The 17,868-nt window shown below is 42.3% G+C and overlaps 1 protein-coding gene across 2 annotated transcripts in view; it reads left to right on the top strand.

Annotated features, from left to right (window-relative positions):
- Positions 1-329: 329 nt before the first annotated feature.
- Positions 330-17,868, top strand: part of pvalb6 (parvalbumin 6) — a 37,012-nt gene continuing 19,473 nt past the window's right edge. Inside the window, exon 1 of one of the 2 annotated variants that reach the window (XM_061847165.1) lies at positions 330-349. The gene's annotated coding sequence lies outside the window, so the exon portion shown is untranslated. Of the gene's footprint in view, positions 350-3,606; positions 3,882-17,868 lie in introns of those variants that run through there. The other variant, XM_061847164.1, reaches the window with a different exon arrangement.

The raw sequence follows: 17,868 nt of genomic DNA, 5'->3' as shown, positions 1-17,868 counted from the left end.
CATCTCTGCCTTCATCCACTTCTTTCCTCCTCCTCCTCCTCCTCTCCAACATCACACGATCCCCTCCTATCCCAATACGGCTCTCCCTCCCTTTACTCCTCCATGCCCCTTTATCTCTCCCTCACTCTCTTTCTCCCCTTCATCTCACCTCCAGCGAGCCTCCTCCTCTTCCTCCTTCCAGAGCGCACATTGCATCCACTTTCTCTTTCCACCTCTCATCACTTGTCTTGCGGTCTCTTTCTCCTTCTCTCTGCCCTCCTCTTGGCTCGCCCGTCAGCAGCTTTGCAGGCTCGCTGCTCTCCGACCGCTGAGGACTCAGAGGCACTCAGGACTAAGTCTGTCATTGCAGGTAAGTGTGGCGTGGCTGTTGATCATTTAGTGCTTTTGGGGGGGGGGGCAGACTCGCTTAATAAAACAAAGAAAGAAAGTCAAGGAACAGGAGAAAGCTACATGTGTGATGTTATTGCAGAAATGGCATAATTACAGGATAATGTAAAAAAAAAAAAAGACAAACACATAAACAATTGTGATGGCGGCACTAGATTATCAAAAGTCAAAATTAAGGTGTTGGAGTCCAAAGCAGTTAAATAAGTGCCTTAATTGAATAGCAGCATATGAGAAAATAATAATAATAATAATCATATAAACAAATGAAATCCATTGCCCCTATCGCAAACATAAAATATGAAAAGAGGAATGTTGCATGCTTCCCAAATGAAATAACGGCATGCTACTAACAGCCAAAATCCCATTCACAAACCGGAGCTGAAAACTGGCGACGGTGATTGGCTCTCTCAAAGCTGTGAGTCACTGTGTGTGTTTGTGTGCGCGCGTGTGTAACTTTGTGGTGGTGGCGGTGGTGGGGAAATCCATTACATTCCTTTACGAGTCCTGGTGAGTCTTCAGAGCAGACACTTTTGTGAAACATTTATTTCTTTGACACTACACATGTATTACATGACCGGCAGAGCACATTGTAAGCGTGTACATATACATATGAACGATGAGTGATTGGGGGATTCAAACATTTTGGTATCATCGGCGCACCTCAATATTGCATAGCGTGGCTACGATGATTTTGTGCCAGAAAAAAAAAATAGCTCTTTTTGTCCCCTTAACTCTTTCTCAGTAGTTGCATCAGTCAGTGCAGCACCACATTGTTGTAGTCGATGTAGTTCCAATCCTTTGACAAAAATCTGTCCTTCACGAAGAATAAATGGATACTGAAGGGCAAATACACTTCAGATACTTTCTCAGGTCGACGATGAGAAGGGACGAGAGTGATGCACATGCTTTTATTTAAACCTGTAAGACACTTCACCACCCAAAATTGCATATTTTGAGCTTTTTAACCATTTATGAACAAAAAACTTTTTAGACAAGCATGTGCCACTTACGCATTTAAGATTAATGTGAAATTGAAATGACAAATTATTTAAATAAATTTTAAAACACATGATTGGAAAGCTCATTAGAAGGGATGACATGATTCTATTTGAAGAGTACTTGGAATTGATCCTTGAGGAACACCCTATTTTTCTGATGCAAAAAAATGCATGAACTTTGTCTTTGACACAATTTACGTAAACAGTGTGTATAGTGTATGACACATAATGATGATGTTACTTGAATGTGATACAACTGCTGATTTATATTGGTATTATTTTAATATGGGAAAAAAATTCAAGCAACATTAACTGGTAACAGATAGCACCAAATTTATAAAAAGTGAGTGAATGTGCAACCTTTTAAAAATCGCAAACCCTTCATGATTGTCTTTGAAACAAATACTTTTGAATGTTTGGATTTACCTGTACAGTCACATTACACATTGAAATCCACTATAAAAAGTTGTTGCCAGAACGTCATACTGTATTTGATTTATTCACAGTAAGCTTGTACAGCACTCCAACGCAGTGCTGCCCCGTCCACATTGCTCTGTACACCCTTATTGCACCTCCCGGCAACCCATCTTGCCTGCTCATTGTCGGTTAAACATGAAGCTCATCTTCATTTTCTCATTAGATAGCAGTCAGGTGGAAGAGACGTTAGCATGTCCACACTTGATTTCCTGGGGAATTCTATAATTTAACAAGCTCTGCGGAGTGTGAAATGCCACGCGTGATGTAAGGCGCCCTGGGACGGGGGCTGATCTGTGACAGGAGGACATGACGAGGGAGGGAGAAACGGGGAGAGTTGAAACGGGTGTGGAATGGTGCCACGCAGGTGTGACTGCTGCTGTTCTTGTCGTCGCTGAAGTGCGGCAATGCAGCAGACTTGAATTTTGACCTCTGTCAGTGGTCCAGATGTTCCCCCCTGAAGTTATTTTGACTACATACGGCCGACCTGTTCCAATTAAAGACTCTGGCTGACAGCAGGTAGCTGACAGGGGAGTGTTGCTGGATTGTGATTTGATATCGGACCTGTCACATGTTTGTCCCTGACATGCCATCTGTGACACTCTTGTCCTAATTCATTCATCTTTATGCGGCGCGTCGCGAGCTATACCGCATAGCGCACAGTTTAAACGCAAAGCCTACTGGCCGGATCTAGCCTTCAACATCTTTTTATGTGGCCGTTGAAAGATTTTCCTTGACCTATGTTCAAAACCAGTTATTACCCATCATTTAAAAACATGCAAGGATAAGCACATGATAAATAAATACAAATGCAATTTAAGCATTTCAACAACCATTAAGACAAACAACTAGTTCCATTTTCCTAAAAACAAACAAACTTCTTCTTCTTTTCCTTTGGGCTTGTCCCGTTAAGGGATCGCTACAGCGTGTCAACTTTTTCCATCTAAGCCTATCTCGTGCACCCTCCTCTGTAACACCAACTGCCCTCATGTCTTCCTCACAACATCCATCAAGCTTCTCTTTGGTCTTCCTCTCGTTCTTTTGCCTGGGAGCTCCATCCTCAGCACCCTTCTACCAACATACTCACTCTCTCGCCTCTGAACATGTCCAAACCATCGAAGTCTACTCTCTCGAACCTTGTCTCCAAAACGTCCAACTTTGGCTGTCCCTCTATTGAGCTCATTTCTAATCCTATCCAACCTGTTCACGCCGAGCGAGAACCTCAACATCTTCATTTCTGCCACCTCCAGTTCTGCTTCCTGTTGTTTCTTCAGTGCCACTGTCTCTAATCCGTACATCATGGCCGGCCTCACCACTGTTTTGTAAACTTTGCCCTTCATCCCAGCAGAGACTCTTCTGTCACATAACACACCAGACACCTTCCGCCAGCTGTTCCAACCTGCTTGGACCCGTTTCTTCACTTCCTTAACACACTCACCATTGCTCTGGATTGTTGACCCCAAGTATTTGAAGTTGTCCACCCTCGCTATCTCTTCTCCCTGTAGCCTCACTCTTCCTCCGCCACCTCTCTCATTCACGCACATATATTTTAGATGAACGCTCATATTTGTTTGGCACAATTTTTACGCCGGATCCCGAGATGTCATGATACATTTCACAGCATTCAATGTGTTTCCATGAAAGATAAGCAGCTTGTTTTGCATTTTGTTTATTTACTGTAGCCAACATTAATTGAACCATGATTTTATAAAACCAAGGTATGTATTAAACAGTGATATTCGCTTACTGTAAGGTGAACATTTATGTGGTTTTACCCTTACAACAGCCCCCCCCAAGGGAAACCATAATTACCATGATGCCTGCAATAAAAACAACTATGGTATTCCTGACCGAGTGGCGTCCATATTTGTGTCTGGTCATAATATATTTATACTGTACCTTACTGTGGAACACAATAGATTAATTCATTCATTTTCTACAGCTGGCACTTGGGGGAAGCTGAAGAACTTGAAGAAAACACATTCAAGCACTTTGGAGCGTATAATAACTGCGCACAGCAAGGTCAGAGCTGATATTCCAACCCCAGGTCCCATCAATGTAATTCAGAAGTACTAAGTACTCCACTGTTGGATTGAAAATATTTGTAAAATTAACAACATTTGCGTAAATTGTTTTTGCTGGTCAAATTCCGTCAAGGCTGAGACCCACAAGATCTTATATGCTAAACCATATAATGTATGGCATGGACTTGACTTATAATATCACCACCGGTTGTGTGGTGTGTCTACTATTGTTTAAAAACATAGACAGATTCCCTCAACGCTAAGAGGTTAACAGGCACGGTGTGATCTTTCTCCTGTATTTTTGCAGTTTTTGAGATTTTCATAGAGAAAAGGAATTCTTACATGCGATAATATTTAACAGATTGCCTGCAACATCAGTGGTCTTGTGGAAGTGAATTAGAGCCACTTTTTCCAGTTTTCTTCTTCTTCTTTTTTTTTTTTTTTTTTACACGTGGGTTGCGCATCTTTTACCCATGTGGATTCTCCCATAATGACACATGCACTGTGTGTAACCTAGAAATGTTTGCGCATCGACCAAAGAGGCATAACTCATTGAGGTCTGTGGCTAGCAGTAAATTATTGCGCATGAAGTTTTCCTGAGAGGCGAATACCCTAGAGATCCATTTGAAAACACATCACACTTTCAACCTGGAATAAACTTCTGCTATGTTGTTCCCGGTGAGTTGTCCACGGCTCTGGTCGAACGTCATCCTACACTTTAGGAGTGTGTTTTTTTTTCTGCATGAAATATCCATCCATCCATCCATTTCCTTAGTTGCTTATCCTCACGAGGGTTGCAGGAGTGCTGGAGCCCATCCCAGCTGTCGAGAGGCAGGAGGCAGGGTACACGCTGAGCTGGTTGCCAGCCCATCGCACTGTAAGAAATAAATCCAATAAAAGTAATTTAAATTCTGTGCTTGTGGCTTGTTTAGCAATCAATCACAGAAGATCCAGCCATTGTTTATCGCTGCGGGGCAACCCGATTGTGCCACAGAGAGCGGGCTTTTTCACAACGGATGTAGAGCCAATAAAAAAAATGTATGATCCAAAATGTAATTCACCTTTGTACTATTCCAATAACTGCAGTTGTTGTAGTAGTAACTGGTGCTTTCAGATAAACTACGAGACCGTACCACGTTTGAGGCAAAAAAGGTATTTTTTGCCAATAACTATTTCAACTTTTGGACATCAGTGTAATGTGGTAGCAACACTTTATGCCCATTGAGCAGAAGATAAGCAAAGCGTATGCTAAACCCTTAACCCAAGTCAGTTGCTGCTTCGCTGTCACCGGGCGCTGTAAAAGCAGTTAACTGAATCAAAACGTGCAATATAATGATTCAATATCATGGGGCACGAGACATACAACAAAGGCTGTAGTGTGGAAGAGGCAAAGTGATCAAGTTGGTGAGTAATGGGGTGCAACTTGCTCACCAGGCCAGATTTCACAGAAAACACCCACATTTCAAAGTTGCTCCACCAGAGTGCTCACAACCAGAAAAGTGTGCGGCTGACATACGATAATGAGAGTGGGAGAATATGGCCCTTAAGAAGTGTACACTCCAGCGGTACAAATGTAACAGGATGTGTTTCTTGACGTCAAGTACTGTAGATCGATCTATCAAGAGATAGACACTTTGTTCATTGTGTGTGGGAAATGAGATAATTAGGAATCTCTATCTTTTTTTCATTGCATTGAACTATTGTTAAAATTGCCAAGTTCCTCTGGCACGTAAGCGCACAAGCAAATTGCATGATGCACTTTGACCTGCGAGCATAAGGCCACCTTGTCGCTGTGCCTTCTCCACTACTTTGCTTTGCCTGTACGGGATAATTAAAACAACGTTCCTGAGCACGGAACAAAGTTTGCCCTGAGAGAATTTGCATTTGCGCTGGTTTTGCCATGAAAAGCACAATTAACCCCGCTTTTGGGGCGCTTGTTAAGAGGGACGTTAATTAAAACGAAATGATAAGAGAATAAAGTGGAAGGCACTGTAATTTTTGCTGATTTGACAGAAAGGGAATTTGGCATATGCTGCTACTGTCTTGTAATTGCATTTGGACACTGTGCTCTCGCTTTTGGGGTGAGCAGCTGGTCACAAACATAAATCGTCTGTCACAGTCACATAAACTGGACCCATCTCTTACTGTAATATAGCTCACATTATACTGGATCATTTTCATTCAAAGCATCCCAACTGCGTGTTGTCTTTGCCAAGGTCAAAGACAGATATTGTCTGAGGCAGATGGTATGTGGAAAAAGCTTTGACAGGCTCGCTGATATGCAGCTTAATCAGTGAAATATGTGCCAGACACGACCGGTTTGGGCCTTAGATTGAGTGGGTTGCCTGCTGACGCTGGTAGAACAAGGCATTGGCGGCCAAAACCGTGTGTGTGTGAATGGCACCCGTGCTCCAACGGTGCCGCGCACTAATAAGAACTTATGAGGGGGATCGAACCGGATACAATACATACAAATATCTAACACTGCTGCTTGGCCTGTTGCAGAAAGCAGAACGTAATATGGTTTGCCATGTGAGGACTCAGGTGGTATGTGCAAATTACACAACCTTCTTCTTTTCCTTTTGGCTTGTCCCGTTAGGGGTCTCCACAGCGTGTCATCTTTTTCCATCCAAGCCTAACTCGTACATCTTCTTCTCTAACACCCACTGTCCTCATGTCCTCCCTCACAGCATCCATCAACCTTTTCTTTGGTCTTCCTCTCGCTCTTTTGCCTGGCAGCTCCATCATCAGCACCCTTCTACCAATATACTCACTCTCTCGCCTCTGGACAAGTCCAAACCATCAAACTCTGCTCTCTCTCACCTTGTCTTCCAAAACATCCAACTTTGGCTGTCCCTCTAATGTGCTCCTTTCTAATCCTATCCAAACTGTTCACTCCGAGCGAGAACCTCAGCATCGTCATTTCTGCCACCTCCAGTTCTGCTTCCTGTTGTCTCGTCTCTAATCCGTACATCATGGCCGGCATCACCACTGTCTCATAAACTTTGCCCTTCATCCTACCAGAGACAAATTGCAAATTGCACCACCTGCATTGCTTTATATAGTTTTGTCTCTTACAGGTGCAAGACATATCCAGCAGATGACACAGTTTTTTTTTTTTTAGATTAAAATGAGTATTTTAGAATTCATAGAAAAAGCGCTGTCAGTGCCGAGTTTGCCTGTTAAACTGCATATGGCAATTCTGTTCAATGGTTAATAGCAGTGATGTTCCATCATGTCAGTACATCAAGTATGTCAAGAGTGATTATCCACTGCCAATTAATCGGTCTGAAAAGTTTTTAGTCCCTCCAAATAAGGTACTGTACTGCATATTTGTTTAGGTATCTATGCTAGTGACATATGGTGACAGCCACAACAATAAAACAGGATGGCAGAAGTTAAATAAATACCTTGTGTATCCACATTTTGTGACATTTTTTGTTTGATCGTGTGCTGCGATCTTTTCTCTTTTAATGTAAAATTTGCACCGTGGATCAATATAAATAGGAAAACATTGTCCTAAAGGAAGACATTTTCCATTCATGGAAAATAACCAGTAGAAACTACTTGGAAAAGGACTAGGGATAGGGTAGGCTCCACCCTGGATGAATGGACGAATGGATGGATGAATGGACAGACGGGTGGATGGATGGGTAGATGGACAGATAGTGCATCACTCAAGACCTGCTTACCTTTCCAATTCTCCTCCGATTGATATTATCAGTTGAACGCTCACTGACATGGATTCGTGACATTGCAACGCTTGTTTTCTTGTGAGTCCATCTTCTTTGCTGGGTCACATGTAAACGCAGAAATCAAGAAATTTCCAATGCCCTTGGGGTAGTATTTCCATTTGGTTTCAGTTGATTTTGGAAGGTGTTTTTTTTTTTTGAACAGCTGTGACACGAGGTCCAAAAGTTGACGCTAACTTTAGAGTAACCCCAAGGTCTGCCCAGCACAAAGAGACTCAACTGGTTTCTAATTAGAAAAGCCACGACCTCTTAAATGAGATCATTAGCAAAGCAACATTCAGATGGGAAATGTGCGAGAGTGAAAATGGATTGAGACTTTTCTTAATTTAGAGCCTGCTCTTCTTCTTGTTCTTATAAGGAAAAAAAGAATTAAAGAAGCTGAGGATGTGACCTATTTTGTTAAGGCCACTTAAAGCTGTCATCACTTGGGAACCGCAGTCGTATTTATAGAATTATGCTACTTTTTTAATAGTAAAAATAATTGCGGCATTCGTAGGTCTGACTCTGCATATTCTTTCAATGGAGACATGCCATAATTGGTACTAGAAAATTTGTCAAATTTGAAAATGGGTCATAAAAAATAAACGGGCACTTTGGGAACTTTCATAAACAAAAACGTTAAAACAGGAATAGCAGCAAATTATGAGCCAGTGCATTCCCTTTATTATTCAAAAAGAGTCAAAAGTCAAAAGTAATGAAAAGTGGGAAAAGGAAAGCGTGTGCCCTCACATTGAAATGCGAACTTATCTGAGAAGACTTTAAGCAAACGTGGAGAACCGAACCGTCAGCCGTCAAACGGGATTGCATAATCAACCTATAGTGTGAATGACAGCTAATCTCAAAAACCGAGATTAGTTTTAGCGTAAACCGGCAAAACAAGCATTCGGCGTGAACAATTTCCATCCGTATCCCCCCCGCCTTCATCACCTCGGCCACGTCCTGCTCCTAACGCCCGCGCAGCGTCGTCCTTTCGCTGCTTTCGAGCGACCTTCATTCCTTAACACTTGATTCATTTAATCCATAATCCATATCAAATCAAGCGGTACCTCTCAGAATTGCCAGCTCATCTACTCGCTGCTGCTGATGTCAGCCCAGTGAGAAAGATTGTTCGCCAGAGTTCAAATTTCGACTGGAGTTTTTCCCCAATGGGTTGAGAACAAAGTACCACATTTTGGAAATGTTCAGCAAGACTCTCACTTATGTAGTGAAATTAAAAGAGGAGTAGAAACTCCACCACTGACCACCACGGTATGAAAAGTACGTATTTGGAGAGTCTTTTTTTTACTTAGAATGTGAGCCCGCCTACGTCATGGTAAGTACCACCATGTACCACCATGCTCCTTCCAGAAAAGGTATCATACAAAAAGCCACAACAAATGCAAAATGAGGCGCTTAAGACATGCCCTCGTGGTAAAAATGAAGTTTTCTTTTTGTATTTTTGGGGTTGTGCTCCAAAGTGGACAACGTTTTGGTCTTTTAAACTTAAAGGTGTGACGTATGCGATTTCATGTTATCTTACCCATCACAGGGTCCATCATCTCTGCTGGAATTCTGGTCATAACTGAACACCCACCCCCCCTCCCCACAATGTTTGTATGATCTGTTCAAATAGTTGAGATGAAAAGCAATACTTTCTGATAAGTGATCAAAGGCAGTAGGATCAAAGAAAGCAGAAGTTTCAGACGTCAACTGATCTATTCATTTGCACTCTCTTACCTTCACTTTCTTTGGGAGGCTTTTAAAAAGCAGTAAAAGCTCTGATGTCAAACACACTCTGATGTCACACACAATCATTTTCCTTAATTTTGTAATTTCTTTAAGTTTGAAAATTTGTTCAATTATGCTTTGTAGAGTTCTAATAAGCAACCTACCGTAGCGTTATTCAGAAGCACTTACCTACACTACTAACCCAAAACTCACGAAATAGTATTAAATTATTCCCAACATTCTATACAAGGGGTACTCAATGCGTCGATCGCGTCGATAATCCAATGCAAATTGAAAGTATAACATACAGCTATTCAGTTTGTGGCATTTTGCAATGTGATTCAATGAGTGAGGGATGACTGGTTGTTACATCCAATGGCACAATTCACATATGTACTGTAAAAAACTGAAAAGAAGAAGCCACTGGTTTCTTTTAGGCAGCACACGGAACATTCTCTAACAATGAACGCTGGTCCGCCACACTCTCTTTTTGATAGTTTACCTTACCCCCCCGCTCTTAAAGACAGAATTACAAAAGTTACAGTATTTACGCAACCCATCAACGCTTTAGTTAGCAACACAGACGAACTAGATGAGCTGGACATGCTGCTTATGTTTACTTTCAATATTAATGGAGAAAGTCAAAAAAGAAATGCTGTTGTTTTAAGATGCAATGACTGTCAGAGTATGTGAAAAATAGAAGAAAAAGTGCTTAAAGCGGACAAGATTAATCCCCCTGTAGCTCACGAGAGGCTGGCTGCTTGAAAAGTAGATCCTGGGTTAAAAAAGTCGGGGTTTTTGGTCCAATCAGATTTCAGAAACTTCGGAATCAGAAGTGCTGGATGAGGCAACTCCAACTGTTATCAATGGGAATGTTTCTTTTAAGCAAATTCATTTCAAATTCGTTCTCTCATAGGGATAGCAAGCAGCTGGCTTGACGTAAGCACACCTGTGTATATTTATTTACCAACACATTTGTTGAGTATCATATGCATTTTACGCATTTTCTTTTGTTTTGTCATGTTATTATATAAATATTGATTTGGAATTGCTCCACATGATGTGCAAGACAGTTTTGTGCTGTTGTATTGCGTTTTTTTGTGTAGTATTGATGATTTCTGTAATCGGGTTGAAGTAGTGGTGGTAGTAAGAGGTGGACAAAGTTGGGTAATTCCCCACCGAAGGTACCAAACAGTCACCTCGCGCTGGTCACGCTGCTTTGAAGTGACTTTGGCGTGTGCACGCCTCAATTCATTGTTTAACCTCGAGCTATAATTCTCTTACAAAGTCTCCATCTTTTGTGGCTTTATGAATGGCGACACATTGAAGTGAGCCCGGCTATGGTGTCCCTGACCTCCTTGCTGCCGCCCATATTCCATCCTCTTTCCCTCGCTTTGTAAGAAGGCCGCTCGCCGCCGGCGGGCCCGAGGCTCGTCCCGAGCGCCGGCGCGGACCGAGGCTCGGATTGAACACGGGGGTTTGTTGTGTGTGCAGCTGTCGGAGTGCGCGTCTTTGTGTATGAGCAGCGGAGGGTGTGCTGCCACCGCTCTAACTGCTTTTCTGCTGCAAGGTCAGCGCTCATAACCTGCACACACACACACACACCACACACACACACACACACACGCACTAGCAGCGCCGTAGGAGATGAGTGCAGAGAGGGTGTCATTTGCTGCTACTGCTGCTGCTGCTGCTGCTGATCAGGCATGGCTGGTCGGGTTCGCGATACAAGGCGACACACGCTTGTAAATCCAGTTGCGATGATGCGAGGGCTGGGGCTGCTCGTTCATGTGGATACGGATGCACTTGAGCAAAGAGCACACCACTATAAATGTTAATGCGGCAAAGTGTACTTTGGAGTCACAGTAAATAAACACTCGCTGTGCTACTTCAGACAGTCCTAAACAATCGTGCATCAATGCGAGCAGTGAAGAAAGTGGTTGCACCTAGGATGGGACCAAATAGCGGGCTGACCTCCAGCATGGTTGAAAAGTTGCGAAGGGACCTGTCATACTGCACAGTACGTTAGGGGGCCACACATCACACTTTGGGGGAACGAACAGCTCCTTGAAGACACTTACAAATATTTAATATGATTGTTACAATCTCTAAACTGTGCTCCCCGCTGCGTCTCTTATTTACCGGATTCTATGCTGTGGAATCCATCTGTGAGTGATTACCTTGCATGGGTTTAAATACTAAAGAGTTAAAACAAACTAACAAAAAATCTTCAAGAGATAAAAGTCAGACTTACCTTTGGCGAGGAGGTCAGGCATGCACTTAACAGGACAGCATGTGTGCAACCCGCTCTTTGCATTTGTTTTCCTCGACCAAGGACGGTACCAGTACATTGTGATGAGGAGAGAAGACACACATGAATGGATGATCAAAAATTCCAAACTCATTTGAACTGGATTCGACCTATTTGCAATGTTATTTTTTTTAAAAAACATATACGGAAAGGAATCCATGTTGTCTCAACATTGGAGCCTTTCTTTTGTTTTGCATCAAAAATGCTGCCGTGGTGCTTCTATTGTAAAATTATCCATTCATCCATTTTCTTTGCCGCTTATCCTCACGAGGGTCGCGCGGAGTGCTGGAGCCTATCCCAGCTGTCAACGGGACGGAGGCAGGGTACACCCTGAACTGGTTGTCAGCCAATCGCAGGGCATATTGAGACAAACGGCCACACTCACAATCAAACCTAAGAGCAATTTAAAGTGTCCAATTAATGTTACATGTTTTTGGGATGCGGGAGGAAGCCGGAGTGCCCGGAGAAAACCCACGCAGGCACGGGGAGAACATGCAAACTCCACACAGGGAAGGCCGGAATCAAACCCGGGTCCTCAGAACTGTGAGGCCAACGCTTTATCAGCTGAGCCTCCTTGTAAAACTATATGCCATATAATCCTAAATGTTATCAGTTTGACTTCCTGTTCAGTTGTATGGTACTGCAACTCTCATTCTTCTTATCATTATTCATCATGATAAGTAATAGAACTGGTATGGTATTTGCTAACATGCATAATAGTGGTACATAATCCAAATATGGTATAGTAATTTTCCCTGATTGCTGTTTGCTCTATCATAGTGGCCCCTTTTATCACTATTTCTTATATAATTTATTATAATTATTATTTGATGAACAGCTTTGACTAGCTAATAAAGCAAGGAGGTATTTTACATAGCAGAGTATATGAAGGACCCTCAGCTTACAAATATAAAAATTAAATTTAATGTGGGGCGGCATGGTGGATCAGCTGGTAAAACATTGGCTTCACAGTTCTGAGGACCTGGGTTTGATTCCGGCCTTCCCTGTGTGGAGTTTGCATGTTCTCCCTGTGCCTGTGTGGGTTTTCTCTGGGCACTGCGGTTTCCTTCCACATCCCCCAAAAAAAGAACACATGCAACATTAATTGGACACTCTAAATTGCCCGTAGGTGTGATTGTGAGTGTGGCTGTTTGTCTTGATGTGCCCTGCGATTGGCTGGCAACCAGTTCAGGGTGTACCCTGCCTCCTGCCCGTTGAGAGGTGGGATTGACTCCAGCACTCCCGCAACCCTTGGGAGGATAAGCGGCAAAAGAAAATGGATGGATGGAAATTTAATGTGATCCTGTTATCAAACTGAAGTAATGTTTCCCACTGAAATGATTGGAAATGCAATTAATCTGTTCAAGCCACAGAACAATGCTATATTTATCTTATTATGATTTTTTTGTGGTTAAAAAAATACAGGCTATACAAAAATATTTGAAAAGACAATTTCTGAAACTAAACTAACCGTACGTTCGCTCGGCATAGTCTTAGCATTTTTAGGTCCACTAGCGTTTACGTGCACCGTGGTTACTGCTTGCCCTAAATGTCCGGCAACTCCCACAGTGCAGTACAGCATTTGCATTGCATTGTAGGACGTGGGAGCCCAAAAAAAAAGCCCCCCCAAAAGCCTACGTGAAGCACGTAGCTAATAATCTTCATGCAGCGTGAGAAAAAGCACTGAGCCCTCCACAGGCATGCTAAAACTTTTCCTAAACTGAAAATATTATGTAACTCGAGGTGATTTTCCTTTTAAAATCAAAACCAAATTGCCGGTAAAGTGAGGCTCCACTATATGTGCAATATTGTTTGTTCACAGAATTGACTTCAATGAATTTGAATTTTCAAAAGCCTCCCAAGCCCGTCTTGATGTCTTAAAGCACCCTCGAAACTGTGACTTTAACAACCCTCCCTCTCTCCTCTCCTCAAATCCATCTCACCACTCCCGGCCCGAACGTGGTTCAGAATACAAATAGTGTTTTTCTTTCTTTATTTGGGTAAGCGGTAATGCAGGAGCTCTGATGGGTGAATGTTGCCCGCCAGGTCGAAAAGGAGCCTGTAATAAGGTGATGAAGCCGCTCCATTCACAAAAGGACAAGAGGACAAAGAGGCTGAAATCGAGATGTGGTGACAGATTGCCAATGCATTGGAAGGTGAATGGGACAATTGTGAAGAGGAGCGAAAAAATGAATAAAAGACACAAAAAAGGAAGGATATAATGTAATTTACGTTTGTGTTCTGTTGAAAAGACTCGAGGGGGATGATGTGGTACCTCATTTGCTATAGACTACAAAGGTGGAAAGATGCTAATAAGGCCCAAAGCATTTTCCTGACAAAAAAAAAATCATAATTAAGTATACAATATTTTGAATATCTACACCATCTTGAACACCAGTGATTAAACAAATGCATCAAAAGATTTCTAACTTTGGGAGACATTCAAGACAATTTGCAAAAATGAGTGTCTCAATGTCGACTGCACTTGCACGACACGTCATTAAAGTCGACACAGGACTTTTTTTTTTTTTTGCATTGGTGGTTTAGTGTTTCGCGAGCAAAGATGTTATCACGCTGCGTAACTGGACTCCTTCAGTGAGGCAAAAAAAAAAAAAAAACAAGACCCTTGCATCACACTGTGAGGCAGCGAGGCATGACGAAGACTGCAGCATTTTCAGATTGGGGAAAGGGGGGCGGCGCACAGTTAAACATACTGCACTGCAGCTTAAGCAACGATTACATTAGAAAATATTTACATTAGAAGTAAACTGTCTGGAAGAATAAAGCTTCATTTCAGGGCTTAATGCACTTTAGTTTTGCCCCATGCATCCATCACTCTTACGTATGCTTATTTTCTATCGGTGCTAAGAGTTATCCAGCATTATTTGTACCCAACATAAAAGTTGTTATTTAGAGAAAATCCGGAATGACTGTATTATTTGTACCAAAAATAGGTCAAAATTGCCTCAAAGCATTCCAAACTCTCCAATAACCTTGCGTGTCATATTAATTGTTTGTGTTGTGCGTTTGCATCATCTGTCCGATAATGAAAGCGCGCATCCGGGCATTAGGGCATCGTAGGCTTTGTAAGCTTTACTCTTTGTGCGTATTTTTGGGAGGAAACTCGCCCCGGGGCGCTCTCTCTTTGCCTTGCAAAAGTTGAGAACTCGAACAGGAGAAGCAGCCCGCCCACTGATTGTGGAGAAGAGGTCAAAGTCAGGAAGTGAGTCATTTAGATTATCTCGATTCTGTTGATGCAGCAAAAGTGCAAAGAACACTGCAGAAGGGGGGGGGGGGCACCCTTTGCTGTCATCAATTGCTTCTCTTGCTCTGATCAAATTCAACTGTACTTGCAAAGCGATGCTAGGTGATAGCTCACCTTGCGTTCGGCATAGAAGGCACATTTTAGGTGTTGATATTTTTTTGCCTGGTAGGCTGCAAATTGTGTGCTTGCCGTTATTCCAAAAGGTCATCGTGAAGGTCAGTGGTTATAAATGCAATGCATTCAGATTTAAATCCTCCCCACCCGGCTTGAGGTTGTGTTACACCAATCTCACGGGGTGCTGGTCACGCCTGAAGTTTGCTGAATCAGCACATGGGTTGGGAAATTTTATGTGCACCACTCCTGATTTGGCAGACTTGTGAGCGATGCTCCCGAGTCAGAACTATCGCACCCGGACGTCATAAAATCGCTCAAAATTTCAAATCTTATCAAACAAACATGACTGATCAACTCAATAAGCGTTTACTTTGTTTGTGACTGTCAGCAGTCCTCAACAATCCTCCACTTTTGTAGACTGTAGCGTAGTTTTGAAATGCATTTTTCTTAATAAATCTCATATTTAGAAATTCTCTGATGATAGATTCTCATCAATCCCCTTCCAGAACAGTTATAATAATTAAACACATTAATAAACAGAATTGATTAAGCTCATTACTATAATGTGTGAGAGCACGCTTGAATGTTTCTGATGTTGCACATAAACACGCAATGACATCCCATTCTCTTACAAGAAATATTGTAGCCCTCATAAAGTCTTGCGGCATAATTTTGAAACTTGAAAACTATGGACGTCGTTGTTTAGTGCTTAATGTGAATTTCATCTATTGGGGAGGAGACAAGAGACAGGAGCAGCGCATGGAAGTGCAGCCAGACGAGAAAACGATCGCTTGAGATTAAAAACGCTTGTGAAAGTGCGTCCGCATTAATGTAAAACAAAAATAAATAAAAATTTGCATTATATATTTTTGTATGTCTGTAGCTTGGTGGACATTCGATGAATCATTCATTTTGACAATAGTTGCAGATTGTCACACTTTTGTCTGACAAAGTGAGCGCGGATGACCGTTAGCTGATAAAACATGACATATTGTTTCCATGGAAAGAGAGAAAATGGAGGTTGATGGAGTGATGAGGTTTAACTGTACAGTATGTCCCTGAGTGCGCGTGTGTGTGTGTGTATCCTCCCGCGGTCATCATTCAATGCACTGCACCTGGGCTAGGAGAGCCTGTCTGCTATTGCCAAATGATCCCCTTGGAGGGTGGAGGGAAGTCACAATGGAGAGATAAGAGGAGGGGGGGGGGCAGTGAGAGAGAGCATAAAAAAATAGGTAATCAAGGATTTAGAGGCGGGGGAATTGGGGATGCAAAATTTGCCGGGGAGAGGGGAATGATGAGATCACACAAATGTGTTTTGCTAACAACAAATGAGTGTGTGAAATTTATGGACGGAGAGCTGGAGATGAAAAAGAGTGAGAGACAAAGGGTGGGGTGTTTCGGAGGGGAGGCAGTGGTGGATGGATGCAGAGGCAACGAGATAGATGAGGGTGTTAATTGGGTTGCAATGGAAGAGACCGGCTCCGGCAGCGAAAGGGCTGAAAAGAAATTACAAAGAAAAACAATTACAGAGGACCGAGACTGGGACGGAGGATGATGATGACTAACTGTAATTAAAATAGGACAAAACGAGGCTCTCATCGCTTCAAAACTCCTCAAAAACGTTACATGCACACGATACGGCCAAAAGTCATCAGACAAAGCTTATCGCTGCGAATTGGGTCAGAAGACGAAGATCCAAAAGTTTTTTTGTTTTTTTTTTGAGTTACGCTGTTTCCATGCATTACAATAGATAAAGAAAATTAAGCAAAATATGAGAAGAACGTTTAAATCATCTGAGCATCTTATTCAAAACATCGTCATATGCTCTGCCAAGATATTATTGATTTCACACTTTACTATTAACATTGGTAAAACGATTTGGCGTGTGTTGAATAATAATGAAAACAGATGGACTCTGGAAACATCCATTCATCCATTTTCTTTGCCGCTTATCCTCACGAGGGGTGCGGAGAGTGCTGGAGCCTATCCCAGCTGTCAACGGGCAGGAGACAGGGTACACCCTGGAAACTGGAGTGCCCAGAGGAAACCCACGCAGGCATGGAAAGAACATGCAAACTCCACACAGGCGAGGCTGGGATCAAACCCGGGTCCTTGGAACTGTGAGGCCAACCCTTTACCAACAGAACCACCGTGCCGCTGACAGATTAATATTAATATTTTCTATGGGGAATATTATTTCAAAACTGAAGCAAGTCAGATTCACTCAGTGTCGGCTGGTCAATAAAGGGCGCTGGAAGTTGCCTGACCCCTGCCTCCCTCCCCATGCATGTGGTCACCACATTATTTTCCCCAGACATCTATCCATCTTAAATATATTAAAATATATGTTCATATTATTTAGCTGAGCAGACCAAATGGGATGTGGTGAATGATGAGCTGAATGAAGGTTCTCTCGTGTGTTCTCTGAATTGAGGCAATTCCCATCAAATCAGTGAATTGTTCGTTGTATGTATAAAGCCTGCAAAAATGAAGACTCCTACTTTATTACACCATTTTATCCCAGATCCATTTGTTCTACTTTTTTGGCAATCTAAATCAAAAAGAGTTGTTTACTTACTTCTATCACTTGTTTTGGCTGTGTAGAAAATTGTCCATCGAGAACATAATTAGCTCCAATTAGGGATTGTTTTCTGCTGGATACAATTCCAAACATCAGACTTATCCACTGAAGATTTTTTTTTAAATTCAAGGGGTCGTCAAAAATTAGGTGCAAATATTCTGTTTGGTTGTCTATAAAAGCAAAAAAAATACACAGAAGCCACTTGAGATGCAAAGACACAATAGCCACACATTGTAGTGTCCAATTTTGTCTCAT

This window comes from Syngnathoides biaculeatus, chromosome 16 (genome assembly GCF_019802595.1).
Source record: "Syngnathoides biaculeatus isolate LvHL_M chromosome 16, ASM1980259v1, whole genome shotgun sequence".
Classification (NCBI taxonomy): domain Eukaryota; kingdom Metazoa; phylum Chordata; class Actinopteri; order Syngnathiformes; family Syngnathidae; genus Syngnathoides; species Syngnathoides biaculeatus.
The sequence above is the reverse complement of the archived record's forward strand: the minus strand, read 5'-3'. Positions and strand labels throughout refer to the sequence as shown.